The 20,741-nt window shown below is 36.2% G+C and overlaps 1 protein-coding gene across 18 annotated transcripts in view; it reads right to left on the bottom strand.

The window, feature by feature from the left end:
- The window catches only part of Zbtb20 (zinc finger and BTB domain containing 20), a 726,359-nt gene that overhangs the window by 574,935 nt on the left and 130,683 nt on the right, over nucleotides 1-20,741 (bottom strand). For all 18 annotated transcript variants that reach the window (XM_029544669.1, XM_029544691.1, XM_029544687.1 and 15 more), the window contains one exon: nucleotides 15,851-15,900. The gene's annotated coding sequence lies outside the window, so the exon portion shown is untranslated. The remainder of the gene's footprint in view (nucleotides 1-15,850; nucleotides 15,901-20,741) is intronic.

Below are 20,741 nucleotides of genomic sequence, written 5' to 3'. Positions count from 1 at the left end.
TTCCTGAATAAAGTGCTGTTGAGAAGGATCTCAGGCATCGCATCATTCTTGCTGGTCAAGGCCGGTCGTGACACTTCCTCTACTCAGAGGATAAAGAGGCTGAGAAAGAAATTAGGGAAGCGATACCCTTGAAAATAGTCACAAATAATATAAAATACCTTATTGTGACTCTAACCAAGCAAGTGAAAGATCTGTATGTCAAGAACTTCAAGTCTCTGAAGAAAAAAAACTGAAGAAAATGTAAAGATATCCCATGCGAACCACCATCCCAGACTTAAAGCTGTATTAAGAGCAATAGTGATAAAGACTGTATGGTATTAGAACAGAGTCAGGGAGATCAATGGAATAGAATTGAAGACCCAGAAATGAACCAACATATGTGGTCACTTAATCTCTGACAAAGGAGCTAAAACCACCCAGTAGAAAAAAGACAGCATTTTCAACAAATGGTGCTGGTTCAACTGGCAGTCAGCATGTAGAAGAATGCAAATTGATTTTTTCTTATCTCCTTGTACAAAGCTCAAGTTAAAGTGGATCAAGGACCTTGACATAAAATCAAAGACAATAAAACTAATAGAAGAAAAAGTAGGAAGAGCCTCAAACACATGGGCACGGGGTAAATGTTCCTGAACAGAAAACCAATACCTTATGCTCAAAAATCAAGAATCCACAAATGGGACCTCATGAAATTGAAAGGCTTCTGTAAAAATTCCACCAGAGAACTCCTACAGCTGATAAACAACTTCAGCAAATTGAACAAAAAGGACACTATCAACAGGACAAAATGGCAGCCAACAGATTGGGAAAAGATCTTTACCAATCCTACATCCAATAAAGGGATAATATCCAATATATACAAAGCAATCAAGAAGTTAGACTCCAGAGAACCAAATAACCCTATTTTTAAAAGGGAGTACAGAGCTAAACAAAGAATTCTAAACTGAGGACTACTGAATGACCATGAAGCACCTAAAGAAATGTTCAACATCCTCAGTCATCAGGGAAATGCAAGTCAACATGACCCTGAGATTCTACCAAACACCAGTCAGAATGGCTAAGATAAAAAACTCAGGTAACATCAGATGCTAGCGAGGATGTGGAAAGAGAGGAACACTCTTCCATTGCTGGTGGGATTGCAAGCTGGTACAACAACTGTGGAAATCAGTTTGGAGGTTCCTCAGAAAATTGGACATAGAATTACCTGAGGACCCAGCTCTACAACTCCTGGGCATATACCCAGAAGAGGTTCCAACATATAACAAGGGGACATGCTCCACTATGTTCATAGCAGCCTCATTTGTAATAGCCGGAAGCTGGAAACAACCCAGATGTCCTTCAACAGAGGAATGGATACAGAAAATGTGGTACATTTACACAATGGAGTACTACTCAGCTATAAAAACAATGACTTCATGACATTCTTAGTTAAAAAGATGGAACTAGAAAATACCATCCTGAGTGAGATAATCCAGTTACAAACGAACACACATGGTATGCACTCACTGATAAGTGGATATTAGCCCAAAAGCTCAGAATATCCAAGATACAATTCACAGACCACATGAAGCTCAAGAAGGAAGACCAAAGTGTGGATGTTTTGCCCCTTCTTAGAAGGGGAAACAAAATACTCACGGGAGCAAATATGGAGACAAAGTGTGAAGCAAAGACTGAAAGAAAGGCCATCCAGAGACTGCCCTACCCAATCCATTCCATATACAGTCACCAAGCCCAGACACTATTGCAGATGCCAAGAAGTGCATCCTGACAGAAGCCTGATATAGCTGCCTCTTCAGAGGCTCTGCCAGAGCCTGGCAAATACAGTGATGGATGTTCACAGCCAACTGGGTCCTCAATGGAGGAGTTAGAGAAAGGACTGAAGGAGCTAAAGGGGTTTGCAACCCCATAGGAAGAAAAACAATATCAATCAACCAGACTCCCCTCGAGCTCCCAGGGACTAAACCACCAACCATGGAGTGACCAGCCACATATTTAGCAGAGAATAGCCTTGTTGGACATCAATGGGAGGAGAGACCCTTGTCCTGGGAAGGCTTATACACCAGTGTGGGGGAATGCCAGGGCAGGGAGTCAGGAGTGGGTAGGTGGATGGGGGAGTACCTTAATAGAAGCAGGGGAGGGTATATGTGTTAGGGGTTTTCCAGAGGGAAAACCAGAAAAGGGGTAACATTTGAAATGTAAATAAATAAAATATCCAACAAAAATATCAAAAGAAAATTATCAGTGAGATCTGTTTTTCCAATTAATCTTCTAGCTGAGTGGTTTATTAGTTTTAACATGTTTTATTCTTTATTTATATTTTAGTCTCTCTCTTTCTCTCTCTCTCTCTCTCTCTCTCTCTCTCTCTCTCTCTCTCTCTCTCTCTCTCTCTCTCTCTCTCTCTCTGTGTCTGTGTGTGTGTGTGTGTGTGTGTGTGTGTGTGTGTGATATTTGGAAATCTAGCTTGCTTTTATGTGCTTAAATGCCAATCCTGGCCGACATTTTTGCAAGGATAAGTAACTGTTTGTTTTTACTTCCCCATCAAACTCAGCGTCTGTTAGCATAAAACTTAGGAAAACAGAATGGGAGCAAAAAATAAATCCCAATAATTATAAATACCTTATTGCAATTCTATGGTTAAAAGCAGCTAAATTACCTATTGGTAAGACTGTTGTATCTTGGGAAGGTTAGTATTGAATCCAGGACAGTGGTTAGCTCTGATCTCTACTACCTCCACTTGAAGAATTGCTGGGCAGCTCTACGGGCAGCAGAAGTTTTCAACTGTAGTGACTCCTCTAGTTTCCTTTCAACAGTCTTATCTTTATTCTTTGGACTTAAAATCTTAACCCAGACTGCAGACAAAATAAACCTGTTGTAACCAGTCAGACTGAAAACACATGCTCAGTGGTTTTAATATGAAGGTCAATAATATCCAGGTTGACTTTTTCTTTTTAACATAATTCGCAGTCAGAATTGTGAGAAGCCAAGGAAGATGGCCTGAAAAAGAACTTACTTTGAACTGTTTCTCTTTTAGTACAATAAATGTACAAATAAACAAATTGCATCTGGTTTGCAGGAGAATCAAAGGCTTTGTAAAATGTCTGCATTTTGTTATAATTAAATATTTCCACTAATTCTAGAAATATATTTAATCTTTGGAAAAAAAATAAGAGAACTATTAACTTGCAAGCTTTGTAACACAAAGGAAAAACCATGATACCCAGAGACTCACTGAAAGGTCAGGGTTTCACAAGCTCAAACTTGGAGGTCAGGGCAGCCAACCTCCATGTGAAGTCTTGGATCATTCCAATTCTTTTAATTGATTAATTTTCTTCAAGGAAAAAAATGGGCTCCATTTCTGTTTTGGAGTTTCAGAGTATCTCTAATAGAGCAACTATGACAACCTTCCCGTTGTTCTCACGTAAGAGGAAACCCTATAATAAGAGCTTCCCAAAATGTCAAATAATACTCGTCTCATAACAGGGCCTCTTTGTTCATTCACCATGTCTCTTTTGATATGCACAGATAATAAAAGTTCATGTAAAACTAAAGGTAATATAGAGCAGAAGCCAACACTAATTCTGTATAAATATGTCTGATTAATATGAATGCCATTGTTATGGTTATTTCGTAATGTCATTATTGTTACAGGAGCAGAGGATAGAGGTACTTTTCACTCTCACTGGTGTTGTTCATCCTCCGGTACCCAGTCAGTCGGCAGGGTTTTGTTCAATGGGTGAAATGAAGGATAGACTTTTTTGTCCATTAATTATTTTTGTTGCATCAGTTAAACACATAACCTGGGAAACTAACTTTAAATTCACTAGAAAAAAATTAGGAGTTTTATTTTAAATTGAACTCCTGATCCATTTTAAAAAAACTACGTGCTTCAGGCTGAATTCATAGGCTGTTTTTCAGTCACAACTGCTATATTACACTGGTGCTTGCCTATGAGAATTTGAAAGAAAAAGAGGATCACAATGGCTCCAAAACTTAGGAGCCTAGCAAGTTAAATCTACGCTATGGTTGGATATTACCATTAAACCCAAAGGAAATGGGGGTTCCGTTACAGAACAGAGCATCCACCCTGGCAAAGCAATAGGAATGTCCATCCCCAGTGCAATGCACTGAGTGGAAAGAAAATGGAAAGCAGGCCATAGAAAGCAGTCTAAACAATCTGATGGAGACAGAAAAAACAAATATTCTAAGTCTAGTAGATGTCGGTATTGTCCATACTTTGTTTTCTCTTTAAATTCTTTTCTTTTAAATCTGTCCCCCTAGAGGCTACAGCATAATATAAAACTTAACAGTGGGTCTTAAATTTAGCTGACATTTTTATATTCTTCACAACATTCTCTTTAGATTGCACCCAAGAAGGAGATTATTAAATAGTAGCAGGAGACCAGTTGCCAGACCGTTTTGACTTGGGGAGGGAAAAAAAATTCTTGATGACAAACCAAACATTTCTACAATCTTTATAATAAATTTCATAAATAAGCTGCTATTAATGACTGCAAAGGGGTAAGAAATAACATTTCTCCCAAGTCCCTTCATACTCTCTCAAACCCTCAGTGGCCTGAAGAAGTGGCAGGAGGAGAACAGGAAAAGACTCATGCTGAGCTGAGCTAAGTCTCCTAGGAAGCAGGTCCTGTCAGTCAGAGGCAGAGAGACACCTCTGTGATTATTTTAGTCCATTTGTTGTAGTAATTAGCTAGCGTTCCCTTTTGCTGAAACTGGCATCACTCACAGACCTCTTTTTATTTTTTTAATATAGAATTTCTTTCCTTTTTATAAAATGAATTTACATATTTTCCGTCTCTCAATCCCTCCTATGTTTTATTTATGAATATAGCTCTTCTTGATGGTAACTTTAATGTGAAATAGGTAGTAATTAATGTCCCAATCTGCTAGGTTAATCCCTTTTCACTCTCTCTACAGAGAAGTTTAAGGTAAGTAACAGTTTACAGTCAATATTAGGTTTAATTATGCTTAATGAGAGTTAGTGTCTCTGTTTACTAACTGCATTTAGGTGTGTGCATCCTAGCTGAGCCTTCCCCTGGCCTCATTCTGATTCCTTAACAGTGCCTGTGTGTGCTGTATGCACTGCACTTAAAACTCGGGAGCAGTTTCAGGAGAAGAAAGCAAGGAAGGTGTCTGTCTCAGCCGAGACACCATTAAACCTGAGTGCAATCTCAAAACGACCACATCTTTCTTTTGGAAGAAAATGTCAGTTTATGCTTTCCAAACAGATTCACTGACGAGGCTAATTATTGCCTAGATTCCAGCCTCTGAGAAATGCTATACATAAAAAAAGTGCTTCAAGCTTAGAACAACCATCAGTGGTATGTACAATAAAACTAAAGAGTACCAACTTTTTCTAAATGTCCTGTGTCACTCACCCAATGTCATGTAAATGCTAAGAATAAGGCAATATTTTAATTCTTTTTCCTTGCCCACACATATTTTTGCCTTAAACATCACATCCAGATTCACTGCAGAGTAGGTGGTAAAATGTTGGTTTGATTACTGAAGATACAAATTTGAGCAGACACTCAAACAAAAGTGAAATCAAGTACAAAGTCAAAGGAAACACCATGTGTTTCAACCATGTGTTGAAGGAACCTCTTTTCCAAAGTTTTTATCATGTGGAGAGTTGGAAATTCAGTTTCTCTAAGTCTGTTCACTCAAGTCTGCAAACACATTACTTACTGGTTTCTTTTATGTGTCAAGGACATTGATGTAAAAGACAACCCCTTCCCTCAACCATGACTGAAATATTCCCTCTACATCAGAGGATAATTAAGGCCTCCACTAATGAAATAGAATTTTGTTCTCTGGTCATGTGAAGACCATGCCAGATGCAATGAATGATAAGGGAAGAGGTGTTGGAAAAGTCTGTTTTTGAAAGACATCAAGCTGTAAAATGACAGAAAGAACTGTGTGCCAAGAGAAGAGAATATGGCAAAAGAAAAAATAAATCTGTAAGTTAGGAACTCAAGACGGAGATTGGGTCCAAATTACAATTTCAACATCATCCTGCATTAATTTTTATGTAATGTGAAAAATAAGAAAGAGTAAACTGTTATCTTAAAAAGAAGGAACAAGGTACCTTAAATCTAAAATTATACTGAATTTCCCTGTGCCCACTGTTAACAACTATTTTAAAATTGTAAGTCTTCCAACATCTTGTACTAGAACTCCTTTTATTCAGGTAAAAAGCTAAACGCTTTGTGCCACAAAGAAAAGAATTCCTAAAGAGTTAACAGCAATGGAGGCCATAGGAAAGGAAGCCCTGAGTCCTATCCCATGCAGTCAGCTGAGACATACAAATACTACATGTGTTTGCTGAAACAAAACGTTGTTTAAAATTCATTTCAGAAATTATTTGCTTTTTTTGGAAATCCTACCTAAATATACCTTGATATTACTTTTGCCTTAATCTACTAAATTTGAACTTATTTGCTAACAAGTTAAAAGTGAATTTGTGTGTGTGTGTGTGTGTGTGTGTATGATATATAACATAATGTCCAAACATTTATGAATATATAAATTACTTCACATATTCAGCAATTTTATGGTGAAGGGACTTAAACTCATTAACAATGTTAAAATTTGGAATACATTAATTGCAGTCACCATAATGTATAACAGAGCCTATTAACTTAGTCCTCCTACCTACACGTTCTTGGTCATTATGTTGACCATCATGTGGAAGTCTAGCAACCATCATTTAACTATGCCTCTGTGTGCAGCTTGTAAGACTCAATACAAGTAAGACAGTGAAGATTACCATTGTGTACCTACATCATTTCACCTACATTATTTCAAGTATAATGTCCCTGAGTTTTAATGTTTAAAAATTATAAATAATGAATTAAATAATGGTTTCCTGGTTTAGATAGAAAATACATACAAATACACACATATATACACATATACACGCATATATCACATCTAAAGCTGAATATGAGTATTCCAGTGTCATCTACTGACGACTGCCTCAGTTGTTTCTGTATCTTGGTTATTGTGAACAGCACTGGAGGGAACTGTGGAGGCATGTAAGAGGTATAATTCAGGAGCATGCCTGACTTATACCTATTAGTAGCATTTCTGGGTGATATGACAATTCTATTAGTAATTTTTGAGTAGCATGCAAAATGTTTCCCATAGTTACCAGTCTATATCCCTACCAACCATGTACAAAGAATTCTCTGTCTGTACACTGTCAGCAGCAGTTATCTTTGCCTTTTTAATTACAGTCATTTTAAGGTAGGAAACCTAGCTTACTATAGTCTTGATTTTAATTTGTTTTTATGATTATTTTTGACGTTTGACATTCTTTCATTTATCTCTTGTTTATTTCTGTTCCCTCCTAAGAAAAAAGTATGCAGTTCCTTCTCCCATTATTCACATACATTAAGTTCCTTATGTTCATTGGTTATTAATTCTTATACAAATCTATTGTTTTTTGGGTTATCTCTATACTCCTCGTTGTTGTTACTTTCTCTTTTAGAAACAAAGCAGGGGAAAATCCCACCAACTACTAGGTTTCAGATGTAAATACTGTAATCTAAATTATTTACTTAATCAGAGAAGTCTACTTTCTACTGATAAGTTCTGGGTTGTTTTGGGGTTTTGGTTTGTTTGTTTGTTTGTTTGTTTTGATTTTTGTACTTCCTAAAAAAATAATAAACACACAGGCTATGATAAAATGTTCTCTTTTGGGATTATCAATTACTCCTTTGCTGTAGTGCTCTCATGTGTTTGGAGAATAACTCTCTTATTTCAAATGCTCTCTGGGTGAGAGGAGCTCTCCATGTGTAAATGGAAACATGAAGAAAGTGGAAAGTCACAGGAAAAAGAAACACAGGAGATAAAATGTGAAGAATGAAGTAAGTGTATCAGAAAATAGAAATTATTAAAAGGAAATGCCTTAAACTGGGAACAGTCTTCCAATTTAAGTCATTATTAGTTACTGGTAGCATTCTATGTGTCAGGCATTAAATTCAATATGTTTATTAATAATATCTTTAATCCTAACTGTAAGAGAGATCTCGTTCTTCACTTTCCTTTGAGATTGGTGCAGAGAAGTAAGTCACCTACCCTGGTAACAAGAAGCAGTTGAACCAACGCTTAAACTCAATTTAAACTCCAAGTATAATGCTATTTCTAGATAGGAAGTACAAAATACACATACTAAATAAACAAACGTTCCCACATAGCTGTCAACAAGTCACTCTCAAATCATGTCAGTCTGTTAATGGAAGAAGTCGCCTGAATCTCTAGAGTCAACTAAGACAGTAACATATTCTTGGAATTAAAATGAACATATTTCTATAGTGTTAAGAAACAATCCATCTTGGAGTACCATAGTCAAGCACAGAGGGTCTTTCATGAGGCCCACTATCCAGTACATGAGAGACCAGACACTTCCCATAAGACCTCATGGTAGACAAGAACACAACAGCAGTGAATAATTTCAACAAAACCAAGCTAACTATTTCAGATATATTTAAACTTCAAACTGTTGACTATGTGCCTTTTGAAAGACTATTCAGATTTTTAAGTATTCACTTCTCTAAAGTATGTTTAGAACAGAACGACAAACCCTGATTTAAAAACAAATATTTGAAATAGTACTAATTAGTAAAAGAGAATTATGTTATAAATCTTGGCTATATAAATGTCTTTTTATCCAATTAAAATGTACTAACTTCCTCCACTAAAAATATAGATGCTATTGGTGTTTACAAGCCTACATGTTTCCAAGCTCACCTACACTGATAGCTCTGCCGTGTCCTTCTCTCAGTATCTCAGCCATGGATATTTGCAAAAACCACTTAAACACTTTCACTTGCCTATACCACACTACTTCAAATGGTCTGTAGAATATTCAAAGTTTCTGTAAGGACATATCAAGATTTCACTGATAAGGTTTGTTTTGTTTTGTTTTGTTTGCTTGTTTGTTTTTATCTTGACAGTCATAATCACAGCAGGATTATATAAAATGAGGATGATCCCACTGATAATTAATGGATGACAACACAAAACTATCCATGGGAAGACATCACAATGAATTGGTATAAAACACACAAATATATTTCAACAAAATATTCATGTATATTTCAGTGACTCATTATAATAAAATATACACACTACATATAGTTACAGATCTGTTGAAACATATGCATTTTTATTTGGGCAGTTATTTCTGAAAGTTAAAGGAAAAACACTTAAAAGTGTTTTCATAACACAAATTATAACTGAAATAAATGTCCTTTAAAAACTATAATTAATGGCTGTTATGTCAAAATGTGAATCAAAGGGTCAAACCTTATAATTCAGAGTTTGAGAGGTCACAGCTCAAATTATAACTTTAAAAAACTGATTATCTATGAGCAATTTGACAAATCCATCTAGTAATCACTGGATGCATACAAAACATTTTAAAAGTATAAAGAATGTATGTCCAAGTGGACAGCTGATGGGGGAAATGCACTCTTTTTACTGAACAAGGCTGAAGTCCAGCTTTGGAATGGCTTTGAATGAGAATGCAGGCTGCAGGGCCAAGTGGTGTGCACGACCAATAGGAAGCATAATGAATCTGATCACAACACAAAACTGTTACAGGCACATGACGGATGAGAGAAAACTACAGACATCATTCCATAGTCTTTCCTTACCATTGCCAAAACCTGACTCAAAGAAAAATAATATGCCATTAACAAAAGTTATTTGAAAAAAATAACTTTTGGTAATTAAAAAAAAATCTAGAAATTCCTTTACAACCTCTTAGGATTGAAATTACCCATAAAGATTGTTTGTATCAGACAATAGAGACATTTCTGATTTCTTTTCTTTTTTTCTTTCTTTCTCTCACTCTTTCTTTCTTTCTTTCTTTCTTCCTTCCTTCCTTCCTTCCTTCCTTCCTTCCTTCCTTCCTTCTTTTCCTCTCTTTTCTGTTTGTTTGTTGGTTTATTTTGTTTTATTGGTGGTGGCCCTTTTGCTTTGCTTGTTTTCTTTTCACGTTGTTTTGGATTCTTAGTGTTTGGTTGTTGAGACAGGGATTCTCTGTGTAGTCAAGGCTGTCCTTGAGCTCACTCTGTAGATCGAGCTGGCCTTAACTCAGAGATCTGTCTACCTCTGCCTTCTAAGTACTGAGATTAAAGGTGTGCACCACCACTGCCCAGCAAAACATCTTTTTCTTATAGTTCCTCCTGGGGCAAAATACTGCTTCATCTACATTTGTACCAAAGACACCTGCACTCTTAGACAAGTTGAAAAGAATATGGTTTTTCTGTAATTTCAATCTAGATGTAATCCACTCTTTAAAATGCAGGCTACAGGAGATAATACACTGCACATTCAATTCCTAAAACCACGGCAGAGTACAGAGACAAGCAGAAAGAATGATTTCATTACATATCTATATTTGTAATTGCTATTTATGTCTTAGTATATTACCCTTTTAGATGATAATGTCCTTATGGCTCTTTTGTTCAATAGTATATTTAACATCTGTAAAATGTCTGACATGGATTTAACACTCGGGAAATGTTGAAAGAATGGAAAGAAAAGAGGGAGGCAAGGAAGGGAGGGACCTAAAGTTAGCTAATCTACTCAAGCATTATGGGTGTGACTCTAAGAAGAAAATGCCTCAAAATCCATATTTTATTTTATCTTACCTACTCAACAGCATTGAGCTAAATACCTATCATAGCAACTCAGGAGGATTAGGAGTTTTCCGAAGTATTTATAATATGAACATGATATAATGACAAGATAAAATGGTGACTTGACATAAAGTGGTGTACGATGCGTAGACTCAGGATGAGCACAGAGACACACACGGGAGGGCTCTGCTGATCCTGATTCCCAGTTTACTCAGTCTCAGACTCACCACAAACACTAAGGCACAGTCACTACGGCCTCAGCTAGCACCGTGTGCCTGGCACTATAGTATCAGGTAGAAGTCACACAATCTGTTGGAAGAAACAAATATCCACCTAAAATAGAGTATGAAAACTATCTATAACTGTGCAGATCCTTTTTTTCTGAGTGTAATTGCCAAGCATTGGGCAGGTACAAATGGAAGGATCTAGAGATTAGCCCAGCTGGAAAGGAAAAGAGAATATAGAAAAATTTTGTAAGATTTAAAAAAAAAAAAATAGTATTTTCTGAACCTACAAAAATGTTTCCTGGGTAATTACCTTTCTTTGTATGCTAATATGACTCATGGCATGATACTTTGCTGAGTCCTGTGAATCTGCTTGAATTTGATGCAAGGAGTATGTGGCTCTCATAGTAACTAGTACCAATGAGATCTGCAGATGCGAATCACAGTACCATAAAAAACACATTTGACAAACATTCTTGTTGATATTAGTAAAAGCTTAACTGTAGTTCCACTTGGCCTGGAAAATGTTCCTGTCGTTCTGCTGGACCAGCCCACACATACTGGGCTCTTGATAGGTTCTGGGCGCAACCATCTGGCCCTTTATTTCCTTAACTCTTTTCTACTGCTGACAAGTATATTAGTAACACTCCTTTGATCACTAGTAAATATAGAGCTACTGCATGAGCAAGGTCTTCTCTCCTTCTGAGAGTCACTAATTAGTTGTGGGTAGGAGTTGAAGACTATTACAAAGACATGTTGAGCATTACTACAGTAAGTAATCTAAATACCTCCAGAAGCATGCTAATTTATTTCCCACTTCATTAGAGGACTGAAAAAACACCTTGTCAACACTAAAGGAATCCAAAAAGAGACCAGCACACTTTGAAAGATGTTAGATAACTAAGGGAAGAAGATGAATGCAGAATTTTGGGGAGCGGGAGAAACTACATTTGTTTTCTTGATATCTTTTCTTTCCTTACTTAACAGTATGACTCAAGGCTCTGGAAAGGCCTGTGACTGCAATCCCAGCACTCATGGTAAAAAGAAGGATGGAAACCGTTAAGACTGTCTCAAAACCAAAAACAAAACCTAAGATAAAACTGTACTTACTGAACATATTTTATTCAGTTAATAAAAAGAAGTTTCTGAAGTAGACACATAAGATGGGTGGTCCCAACTTCTAAAGCCTGCTTATTCTAACTAGTACCTATAAAAACACAACTTCATAAGTCATATTAATCGTTCCATACAAAAGTGCTAAATAATCTGATTTTACAGAATACAATACAGGCTAAGATAGAAAATTTCATTTCAAAGGTGCTAAAAAGACATTTATAAAAGAACCTTGTTTCATATATGTTTCAAAACTGAGAATTTATATAGTTTTGGCCGATTATAAGATTTGTGACACTTTTTTTGTATTTTATCTATATATTATATTGAGATGAGTATAATTCCTTTAAATTTTCCATATGGTTCAGGGTGTTCACAAGTTTTCAGCTAATTGTTTTGTGTTAATTCAAGTATCAGATTTATAGCATCATGATCCAACTCACTGACTAAATTTAAGTTTATGTAGGCTCAGCAAGTCATCCTTTCCTCTCTAAGCTCAAATGTGACACCAAGAAAAGACTTTTACAACTTATTCTGGATTTCAGTTTTGCTCACTTGTTTACAGATATTAGGGGGAAGATAACCATTTCTTATAGTACAAATCTAAGACGGCTGAGATCTACTTAAAAACATAACCTTACACATTGTGATGTATTTTCTAAGTCCTTATCAAATCCTATAACTAAGAAACACAGAAATATGTTTCTTATGCAGAAATAAACTGAAAAAATAGCATAAATGAAAGAGACATGCTTAATATATAAATTGAGAACTGTCAAAGAACTGGGGCATCTGTTAGTTAATGATATATGAAATAAGAACGATTTTGCTTACAGATAAATGCAGGTATAGAGATACACTTAATAGGAACCTTGTGCTACAATGGAACAAACACCTCCTCAGGAAAGTAGGTGGTTCAGAGAGTTACACACACGAGACTAACTAGCTGACAGAGCTGTTAGACATGGCAGGATGAAACACTGAGGGCTCTATCATTGGTGGTCTCTACCATCAAACAGCTTTGCCAGTACAGACTACATGCCTGGAATCAAGTTCTACATAAAAACATTAAAATCTGGAGCCAACGAAGAGAAGATTCAAACAAAATCTATTTCTAAATGCAAATATTACAAGAAACCTGCACTGAAGAATATTTCCCCTTAGGACTAGCACACACTAAGTTTGCAAATTGCCAACTAGCACTTACCTCTACTTACCCTAATATGTAGAGCAAGATGCTTAAAACATCAGAATAAAAAAGTACAGACTCTATTGCACATAGAAGTGATTCTAACTTTAGCTGGCAAAAATTTCTGTTGATAGGTGTGACCAGAAGGTCTCTCCATGAACAGATGGCCAAAGTGAGCCCATTTCACCAACAGTGCATTACGTGGTTCTTTGTATCCCAGTCAATCAATCAAAGCACAACACAGGAGCGGTGGCTGTTCACTCCTTTATTTGGTTTGCAGTTTTATTTGTGAAGTGTCAATATAAAATTACTGCACAGGCATTAATGCTGCATAATGCCATTTCTACTTAACACTTAACAAATATTTAAGCGGTCAAAATAAAATCCTAAATTTATGAAAATAGAAAAATATATGGAAACAGTACAACACCTTGATGTTTGTTGGAACATTAAGACAAATGGAGATGGTAATATTAAGTGAAATAAGTCTGTCTCAGGGGGCTGGAGAGATGGCTTAGGGGTTAAGAGCACTGACCGCTCCTCCAGAGGTCCTGAGTTCAATTCCCAGCAACCACATGGTGGCTCACAACCATCTGTAAAAGGATCCTGTATTCTTTAAAAAAAAATAAGTCAGTCTCAGACAATGTCTTTCTTATTGTCTTATATTCCTCCTTTCATATGTGGTTTACAGAGAAACATAACATGAGGAAGGCAGGAAGGTTTGAAAGGAGTGGGTAATATATTCAGCACACAATATGTACTAGCATGAAAATTTTTTAAATAAAGCAAAAACTTTCAAATAAAAATTACATGACACATTTTTGTCTTTCAATCCTATGACTATCACTAAAGAAGAGTAATCATATTGATCATTCTAGTAGTTTTAAGCTACTAAGCAGTTTATAAAGAAAAAGCAAGTCAGAGCCATTTACATCTATTAAGTTCCATAAAAAAAAAAAAAAAAAAAAAAAAACAACTTTGAGAAAATGCTTTAAAAACCAAATCCCTGTGTTCAGGAGAAAGGGCTTAGCTGGTAATGCAATCATAAGTAGCAGAATACAGGTTTCCTACAGCCATGTAAGGTAGGCATGGAAGCATGCACTGTAGCCCAAGTGCTAGGCAGACAGGGGCAGATGGGGCCTGGAGCACTCTGGCCAGAACTGGTGATTCATTGGACAAAATGGCCATAACTAAACAAATGTTAAAAATAATCAATTTTATACCATGAGACTTTCTGAAACAGACTGACAGACAACATATGCACACACAAACACACACAACTAGCTAGATTCTCAGAATGCTAATTTTATTTCTATACTATCATACTATATGCATTATTTTGTTTCTATAAAATAAAAATGAATGATGCAGTAATACAAGAGATAACAAGAGTATACTTTTATTTATAATAACTAATATTAAAAACAGATGAAATTATATTATTAATGCAACGATTCATGTAGTAGTAGAAACCTACAAAGAAAATTGTGGTTACCAACCTTCAAGAAAGAGACGATGAAATACCAGTCTCAAGAATACATCTTTAGTACCTCTGTACCTTAAAATATTGCCTAGTATTAATTTTTCATCAAGTTGTCATTTTCTCTGACATTTGGTTTTATTAATCAAGGCATTTATCATTAATTTGTAGAAAATATCATAATTAAGCCAAATAAAATAAAATCCTTAAAAGGTTAAAATTAGAAAGCAGGTGAATTAGAACTCTGACATTACTATGCTGACATACAGGAGCTGTTTGGAAGTATGGGAGACAAGTTTTCTCGGAGTTTGGTGCTTCAATCTTGGGGCTGGTTGGTTTTTAAAATGTTATAAAGATTTGATTTAAAGCTGTCTGACAGTTTTGACATTCAGGTGAAAGTACTGCTGCTGCATTTGGAACAATTTGCATATCCCACTGCTAAACGGAACGTTTGAGGTGTGCACTGGTGTAAAGAAATTAAAAACAAGCTATCACACATGCTTAAGTGTATGTATTCACAAACTGATGGTTGAATCACACTACCCCAACCCCCTCCTATGTAATCTGTGATTTACTCTTCTCTAATAAATTACCCTAGCATGTTACTCTCTCTGGAAGATCTAACCATGCATGTAAGAAGCAAAGTAATTACAGCCCCCTCTTGTCTAAGAGGCCTAGGCCTCTCTTAAGTCCTACGAGCTTTTTATACACAATGCAGCAACACAAGTCTATTGTTAACCTCCTGCCTGCAATTCTGGACTTGTGGATCTGAAGCTATTAAATGTCACCTGAACAGTTTGGATGTTTCCAAAGAAAGCACCTTTATCTCTCTCCCATCATAAGTTATAAAGCTATTCCTGAGCACAAATATATTCTTACTTTCCGATTCTGAGTCAATATGCCTACTTAGAGAAAGGGCAAGGCTACAATAAGAGGAATTCAAACTAATAAAAATGAAAAGCATAAAACATTTCTATGTAGAAGAAAGTATAACATCAACAAGTAGAACTAAATATTGTGAAATGGCAAGGGGTTTTTGTTTTACTTATATATTATTTTGAGGAAGAGATTGTTAAAGGGCAATCAAGAAAAAGTTTCAGTAGCTAATCCATGGCCTTGAAGATAATAAAGCATGTCCAAGAAGATAAAACCCATGGAAACCGTCACTGGCCATTACCTTCAGCCTTCAGAGTTGCAAAGCGCAATTCAAACACTCCATTCAGTTATCTACAAAAAAAGAAAAAAAAAACTCTTAAAATTAGTAACCATTCAAGAAACCATTTGCATTTACATTAATGTCTTCATGATTAGCTTTGAGAAGAATGTAGGTGACTTCATGAATTCTAATATTTCCGGTTTTAAAAAAATACGTAAATATAATCATTACAAGGACTGAAAACATCTAGTACAGATTCTCAGCTAAACATACCACATTCGATGCAAAGCACTGTGTGTACACATCTGAAAGGACAAGGGCAGAGTATCAATAGAGACTTTCTTAAATAATATTAACAATGAGTTTTAGAGTTTAATATTTGGATGTGTGTGCAGGTGTGTCTTCATATGTGCACACATGAACACATTTGTCTGTAGGCAAGAGAACAACCTTTGCTATCATCCTCAGAATGCCACCACTTCTGCGCAGGATGCCGAGGGGCTTTTGAAAACAATATGCTGTGTCTCACAATAAGAAAATTTAGCCACAAGAAATTCTCTAATTAAAATTATGTTCTTAGAAAGCGATCCTTCTAAATTTTCTATGAATTCTCTATGATGAGCTTGATGTCATTCTTCTTTGAGACAAGGTCTCTTATTGGCCTGAAGCTCACCAATTAATATAGCATGGCTGGCCAGCAAGGCACCTATGACGTTCTTGCCTTTGCATCCCAACACTGCAATTACAAGGATATGCCACATCTGGATTTTTACATTTCTTCTATAGAATAAACTCTGGTCCCTCCACTTATACATCAAGGACTTTACCAACTGAACCATCCTTTATGCCCTGTGTATTAATGTTTGAGCAGAATTGGTGAATATTTATAATATTTGACAGATGGAAAGTGACAGCAAGTTAACTAGTATATAAGGTAAGATTGAGATGTCATTAAAATGAGAAATGGATGAAAATATTTGGATAATCACAGATAATTAAAAGAAAAGAAAAATGAACCGTGGAAACGCATAAGCAGCAAAGGTAACACATTTGGTGGAGTTTCACTGCGAGCCTGCCTACGGCCTGGGACAGGAATGGACACATACAAATGGTTGCTTTCTTTCTTTTAGAAATTCTACTCTATTCTATGTATTTATTTATCTGTGTGAAATTTTGGGTTGTAATATATGTGTGCTATGTACACACATGCGTGCAGAGATCACAGAATATCAGATGTCCTACTCTTATCACCTTTGGACTTATTTCCTTGAGACAGTCTCACATTGTATTGAGAGCTAGGATGATGGCCAGAAAGTTTAGCCCCCTGTCTCCAGTCTGCACAGTGTTGAGGGATACAGTACTCAGTGGCCATAGCTAGCTCTTTATGTAGTGCCAGAGACTTGGTTGGGTCTTCATGCTTGAATATCAAGTACTCTTACCTGCTGGAGCCATCTCCAAAGCACCTGAGAAAGACACTTAGATTCCTTTCTAACCACAAGCGTATTAATAATATAGACTCAGAGCTGAGACTGGAGCTGAAGCAAGCAGGATGCTGAGGGGCTTTTGAAAACAATATGCTATGTCTCACAATAAGAAAATTTAGCCACAAGCAATTCTCCAATTAAAATTATGTCCTTGGAAAGCGATCTTTCTAAATTTACTATGAAATCTCTATGATGACCTTGATGTCATATTTACTAATAATCTCCACAGAGACTCAGTCTTTTCAAGTCTCAAAAGCAGTTTTGCTAATGGAAATGCATTACATAAACATAAGCTAATCCTATAAGCCAGAATATCTACAATAAAGACCCCCTTTTATAAAACTCTTAGGATTGGAATTGGCTGGATCTTTAATATTCATATGGAACAGTCGTGCAACAGAAACAAAGATTGGAACAATAAATGACACCAGCAAAATAAAAGATACCCAAGTCTAGGCTGTACTGACATTCAAATGGAGTCAAGAAAAGGAAAACAACAATGTCACTACATTCAGGAACACAATTACTCTGCAGCAGCAAGTGTTAGGAGACACTGCAGGTCAGATCCGGAGGAATCAAAATCATTGATGACATGAACAGAGGATGATGGGGACAAAAAGTGTATGGGGGTTAGGGATTAAATAGCAAAGTGGTCCAGAAAAAGGCTTTAGGGAAAATTAATTTGGCTATTAGGTGATATACTGTAAGAGTAAGTTTTATTTACTATCTCTCTCCCTTATTAGAATAGGATAGGACCACTGTCTTCTTCACACACAATAAATAGTATCTGCTAGATGCCAGATGATCAATGCATTTACTAAATAAAAAAGTGAAGAAACTGACCAACGTATGAACCACTTATGTCTATGTCTATAATATAAATAAGACATCGAGGGCTTGAAGAAGTTACATATAATAAACTATAATATACTAATTTAACCTTTCCCCTTTGGTAACCCTTGACTCCTACAATTCTAAATTTACCAATAATATTATTCCAAATAATAAACAAGCAAGCCAATTATTAGATTTATGACAGTCAAGAAAATCTCAAGGTAGCAATGCTGAGAGTAACATGAACTGCTATTTTCACAGGTTTGGAAAAGAAGTTACCTAAAAGAGGTTAAAATAGAACAAAACCTAGGTGATTAAAGAAGTAAAAACATATATGTAGGAGTCGCCTGGCTGCTGCCAGATTGAATCATGACAAACATTATCCTCTTTAATACTATGACTAGCACACAGCAAGCTGGCTGCTCATTAACTATTATTTTTATATTGCTATTTTTATCAATTGTGGATTGCTTCAGTAGATAAGCCTGTCGAATGTATTCATTTTTATCTTCTCAGAAATTCTTTAAATAGTGTCTAACAAGAACTCAATAAACATTTACAGAACTGAAAAGAAGACAACTATTATCACTTAATTAATTAGAAAACATAAACAGACTATGAGCACATAAAAAAGTCACCACGTTTCATATGCCTGAGTCAATCTAACCAGTATCATATAATAATTAATCTTCCCAAGATTTATATAAAAATTAAAGAATAAAATATGATTAGGGCGAGTAAGTCAGTAATTCAAATAGTAAAAGTTAATCAGAAAATATAAAATAAAGTTGTCAATTTTAAGCTAGTATCTCGTTCATTTAAATACTATACCTGCCTTTATCTGATAAACATACTTTTCTCTAGCACAAGGACTGTTATTCAATATCTAATTCATTTAATTATTCACAGCACCAACACAGGCTTGCTTAGAGAAAATATTTTTTCTTAGAAACATCTACATTGAACTAAGTCTACAATTATCAGCAGCAGCCCTGGGCTTTTGTTGTCAATTGTTTGTTTGCTCCATTGGGAACTCAACTTAGGGTCCCACACATAAGCTATATGCCACCCTTTATTTGCTTTTGTTATTAGACAGTGTCACTAAATTGCCCAGGCAGGTCTGGAACTCAAGTACTTTTGCCTTACTCAGAGGTATCCTTGATTACAGCCCAGTGTCATTAAGTTTAGAAACAGTCTTAAACAATTAGCCAAGAGATGGATAGATAGACAAATTTAAGTTGAATAAGTATCTCACTAACATGGCAAATATGTATAAAATAAATAAGGTTTTTACAAAGACTGAGAACAAGTGGTATGAGAACAGTGTCAGTAGCACACGGCTGTTATATCACATTAATAACAGGCCATAACTCCAAAGATATATGAGAAGAATCAAATTCTCTATACTCCATGGCAGACCCACCATGGAGTTTTAGGCATACAGTGGCTTGAAAACAAAATGTATCAATAGTGCACTTAGACAAAAAAAAAAAAAAAAATGGTTTTCAATATGTATCACGCCAATACATTCGGTGCTGCTCATACCCCTTATCTAAGAAACCTGTTTTTTCAGTAGACAGAGGCAATGACAGAGACTCACAATTGGGGAAAGTGCAGAGAATAAGTGGATGTGGAGTGTCCTCCCTCAAATGAGATCTATAACACAACTCTACACACAAGGCTTAGGGAACACTGAAAGAGGAGGCTGGTGAATTGCAAAAGCCAGAGAGCATAGAGGACTGATGCAAAATATTGTCTTCTGGAACTCTTAGTAGCTATAGTTGCCTACTGAGACTACACAGGAATACATCAGTCAATAGTCCAGCATGGATTGGGGAATGGCTCACATTGCCCAAGACCTACCTGGGGAAGCTACAAGCATGCTAGGAACTCTATGGCTACCACAGGAAGGAGAGTAAATTTTCTTCAGGGACAACTTCTCGAACAGGTTGTCTGTGCTTAAGTGGCCAACCTGAAAATCATGTGCATAGAGCTAAGAACTAATTGAAACCAGTAGAGGGCCAGGAGGGAAGTGTGGGAGGAAGAATAAGAATTACAGAAGAGAACATGAATTTGAGATAGGTATATTGGCAAGTCTAGAGTAATTTCAAAACACCAACATGGCTGTTGTGACAAGGATCACATATCCAGTTGGAATGCAGACATATTTATTCCTCTGGCTGGAAAACAAACCTTTAATCCCTCTGGTTGGAATAAAGACAGGCTTTTAGTACACACCTTAAATCTCAAACAATAATGTCTACCTGAGGGGCAGAAAAGTAACAAGTCAGAGAAAAGATCTGGCACAATAGGCCAGAGATAGGCTACACCTAACTCTTAAAACAGGAACGACAGGCAACTAAAGAGCAGTGTCAGGGAGAGAGGGGAGTTAAGTTTGGTTAGGTTCAGTTGAGTTTAGAGTGTTTGTCTGTAGCTTATAGGCAGCCTTTCCTAGCAGACCAATTCAGTCAGAAGTCAAAAGAAGCCAAATTGAGTCAGTCAGCTTAGAGAGAAGTTTGAGCCACAACAGCTAAGTTGATTCAACCAGCCAAAGTTCAGAAAGACCTAGAAAGAGGATTTATTCAGTAGTAAGT

Source organism: Mus pahari, chromosome 12, assembly GCF_900095145.1.
Source record: "Mus pahari chromosome 12, PAHARI_EIJ_v1.1, whole genome shotgun sequence".
NCBI classification, from domain to species: Eukaryota; Metazoa; Chordata; class Mammalia; order Rodentia; family Muridae; genus Mus; species Mus pahari.
The sequence above is the reverse complement of the archived record's forward strand: the minus strand, read 5'-3'. Positions and strand labels throughout refer to the sequence as shown.